Source organism: Abramis brama (genome assembly GCF_963993115.1).
Source record: "Abramis brama genome assembly, chromosome: 6".
Classification (NCBI taxonomy): Eukaryota; Metazoa; Chordata; class Actinopteri; order Cypriniformes; family Leuciscidae; genus Abramis; species Abramis brama.
Window position 1 is genome coordinate 14,155,799 of NC_139968.1, and position 4,414 is coordinate 14,160,212.

At 34.3% G+C, this 4,414-nt stretch overlaps 1 long non-coding RNA gene across 1 annotated transcript; it reads right to left on the reverse strand.

Moving 5' to 3' along the window:
• Nucleotides 1-780: 780 nt before the first annotated feature.
• On the reverse strand, nucleotides 781-4,002 carry LOC311085107. The gene is made up of 3 exons (XR_014606742.1): nucleotides 3,965-4,002; nucleotides 3,549-3,875; nucleotides 781-2,482 (listed from the first exon to the last, which is right to left on the reverse strand). It is a non-coding gene; the product is annotated as an uncharacterized lncRNA (long non-coding RNA).
• Nucleotides 4,003-4,414: the final 412 nt, after the last annotated feature.

The following is a 4,414-nucleotide window of genomic DNA, read 5'->3' on the forward strand; positions in this document are numbered from 1 at the left end:
AAAAAATGAGCTTCCAGTAAGATTTTATTTGGGCGCAGTACCAAACTTTTTCACTAGATGGACAGCCAGCTTCCTTACTGACCATATAAGGGCGCCTCCATTTTCAAATATTTTTTGAGTGATCTGAAGCATGTATTTCCATAATTTCATACAATTTATGAAGTATACATCCTATTCAGAAATAGTATGGGTGTTTTGGCAGTATTTGATTTAATTTCAACCTCTAATAAACATAAAAAAGAGCACATATGTGCGTTATAGCTCGCTGCCGCATCACAAATCGAGAATCCATAATATTTTTCTTTATATTCAAAACATTTTCAGACCTTTTTTTCTCATAAAATTTAATTGGTGTTATCTTTTGAACTCTTGGCAAGAAAATGTTTATTTATATTTCAAAATAAAGGCCTAAACACGCCTAATGAATATGAAATATTCTTATTGAAAATTGATAAATTACTGCTCCTCTGTAATTTATTTAAAAAAAAAAAAAAAACAGCCACCAAATATGAAACCTAGAGATTGTAAGCTTTCAAATGATATATAGTTTGTCAATATTACTTTAGGTTTTTAAGATATTATTGTTCTAAATATATATGGGCTGTGGTATAATACACTGTGGGACGGTGACACTTATTAAACCAGAAACCATATTTCTGATGCTTTTATTTTCTGGATAAAAGCAGCAGCCAAATGAATAAATGTAAATGCAAAACATTAGGTTTTAGTAAAAAGTATAAGATTATAAATATCCAAACAACTTTGACAGACACATTATTTAATCAAAACAGTTTATTGGGTCTTGAACATCATGGGATCATGCAAATACAATGCAACCATTCTCCTTGTTTCCTCTGTTTATACATGAGAATATTGAAATACATTTCAGTTCAGTTCCAGCAAAACAATATTTTCAAGATGAAAGTTTACATAATTGTTAAGGCAGCAACATATTGACAGACTCATTTGTCTTTTAACCAAAAATTTATTTTCAATATCTCATTCTGTTAATAAGAATGAATTGCATAAGGCAAGAATATAACAGTACAAAACTGTTTCTTTTGCATCAGAAAACTGAAAAAAATTAATGTAACTTACAAAGTAAAAGACAAGGGAAAGTTATTTATAGCACAGTTTATACACACTAGTAAAAGCACTTTACTTAAAAGTGATAATCATAAAGGGTACAAAATATAAATAGTCATTAAGGCAATAATATGTAACGTTTGGTCCTTTAGCAGTTGCAGAAAAAAATACTTGTGTGGGAACATTAAGTTCTGGTAAATTTGAGTTGCGAGTCGCTTCACTTTTCTGCATAGATTAATCTGATGGTTTGAGGTGCAGCACTTTTGACTTCTTTATCATAATTAGAACTTTGTCAATTTTTGTTTGTCATTTTCATTTCAGTTCAATTTTATTTCATTTCATTGTTTGTCAATTGACATTTGAATTTTCAACTTTCTTCTCTTAATTCTGACTTGTTATTGCATAATTTACATTTTATGTCAATTTCAACTTCTACCAAAACATGCTTGTTTTTTTCTTACATGCAGGTAATGTTCCTACATTCTGTTACAGGTGATCGTCTTTAACTCAACAACATTAACAACATTAAACTCTCTCACTCCTAAAAATAAATGAAAAAATAATGAAAGACAGATATTTAAGAAATTATGTGTTATGAGCAGGTCAGTAATTTATATTCTGCTGTTGTTTTGACTGGGCAGTGTTACCAACAAAAACACTGTTCTGTGAATCTTGTCTGTGTTTCCCAAAATCATCTTAAGCTTAAGTAGATCGTAGAGCCTTTGCCACCATTGGTCTCGACAATAAACTTATTTTTTTGTGGCTTTAAACAACTGTATATAGTGCTAGCCTGACCTTCTTTCCTATATTTACAGATATGACACAAACACGCACGGATGAATGAAAGGAAGAATGCTGTTTCCCAAAATCCATCCTAATACCTGTAAAATAAAACTATTATAGACTTAATATGATCAGCAGGAAATACAGTAACACACACTCACTCAATCTACTCGCTTCCATTCTGTTCTCTGTTATTCAAACAAATCCTTTACACACTCTTATGATTATTTCTTACATTTTCTATCCAAAGTTGTGGCAGCAAAAGGGAAACACCAACTCCACTGTGTTTAGCACTAAAGCTCATGCAATTGCTACCCAAGCTTTACAGTTGTGTCATGTACCAACTGCTTTATCATTATTATCAGCTATTACTGATTCATGTGTTCAACCTCATGAGCGTCTGAACCCTTGTCGTGTCTGTCTGCCCTACGGCTGTTTGAGGACTTTTTTCTCAAGCAAACAATGACTATAACTATAACTATAACTATAACTGTAACTATAACTAACACAATGCCAACCCAGAGCCAAGGCGATGATGTCCACACACTGTCTGGTTCTGTTTCTCCTTGGTTTTCTTGTTCAGTCGATATGGTTTCTTTTTCTGCTGTTGATTCTGCAACAAAAAAGTATAATAGGAATCTTTACCTCACAGTGATAAAGATAACAGACCAGTCTATAATTTATATACAGCATTTCAAACATCATAGTGAACTTCAAATATGGGATCAACTTCTTGCCTTATATAGATTTTAAAGCAAACAACTTTAAAGGTGACATATTATGCCCCTTTTCACAAGATATAAATCTTTGGTGTCCCCAGAATGTGTCTGTGAAATTTCAGCTCAAAATACCAACCAGATCATTTATTAGAGCTTGTCAAAGTTGCCTCTTTTTGGGTGTGAGCAAAAACGCGCCTTTGTGTGTGTGTGTGTGTGTGTGTGTGTGTGTGTGTGTCTTTAAATGCAAATGAGCTGCTGCTCCCCGCCTCCGTTCAGAAGACGATCCTTTACACGAGCTTCGGATACTCCGGCAATTGCACGTGAATAATCTCACTCATCCAAAATCTCAGAAATAAACAGTTGCTGTGTGCAGCCTTATGGAGAGACTCAGGAAGAGGTTCAACTTTTAGACTGACTGGACGTTTCTGAATGGTTAGTGGATACATCATGTAGATAGGCTACATGATGTATCCACTAACCATTCAGAAACGTCCAAACGTCCGTAGTTGTTGTGTTACATTGATTCATCTCATCGACTTGCATACATCATGTTTAACTTTTATACAAGTTGACACAGTTCCCTGAGGTCTTTATACAACAGCTGTGATTTTTTTTGTTTTTGTTTTTTTTGTTGGTCAAATAGTGCTCGTCTGTGCAGCCAACGACAGAACGGTGCATGTTTTGCTCGAACTTTTGCCATTGCGTTAGAACCGGTTACACTGTTGAAAACCAAATGGCGGTGCAGTGTGTGGAAATGTGTAGATTAAGGGGCGGGAATATTATAATAAGATCCTCTTCCTACGTTAGGCTGACCAAAACAAGGTTTCTGGGTTGTCACTTTTCATGTTTTCTGGGTTGGTAAATATTTCGGGACCCAAATATAGCTCTTAAAAACAGATTTCATGATATGTCCCCTTTAATTAAATTAAAAACTTAATGCCCTAATATAGTTTCACACACCCTTAATGATCAGCTTTACGGTAGGATGTTCAGATGAGTGTGTGATGTAGCAGGTGTATTCTCCAGCATCAGCAGAAATAAGATTGTGGAGTTTGATGGAGAAGTTTCCTCTGTCGTACTCCTCTGGAAAAGTTTCAGTTCTGTTCTTATACTCCGGATCCTGTTTCTCTAGTGAATGACTGCTGGGAATTATATCACACACAATCTTGCTGCCATTGTGTCTCCAAAACACATCTTCAAGTTTCAGATCATGTTTAGTGGAAGAACATGGCAGGAGAACAGAACCACCAATAACAGCCTCTCTATATATTGTTTCCTGCAGAGACACTGAAACAAGAGCAACTTTATTTGTAAATGTACTTTAACAGTCAGTAGCATTCATTTATCTTTCAAATGTAATTTGTATAGATGGTTACCTTTTATCAGCACCGCAAACACACAGATGAAGTCACAACTGCAGAAACAGAAAAAAACTATAAAAAAAAATGTTTATTTAACTTCCTTTGGTTCAACTTGAATAGTACGGTACAAACACTAAAGTCATGAGTTTGATTCCCACATAACACACATAATAAAGGTAAGATGGTAAGATAGGATAGAGTGTCCCTCACATACTTAGTTTTATTACTGATCACTAAATTCATCTCTCAATATGTTACAAACTGGCAGTAAATGTTCTTAAGGGGACAGCTTTACCCTTCTGACCCTATTGGTAAAACCTTGAATTCACTAGAAATCAAACTACTATCAACTAAAACTCCCTGCACACCAGTTCAAACAGCTAATGCTAACTGCTAACCACTTAATCAAAATAATAGTTACAGCAGACTATGCATACAAATTTTATAATAATTAATTTGTAAGAA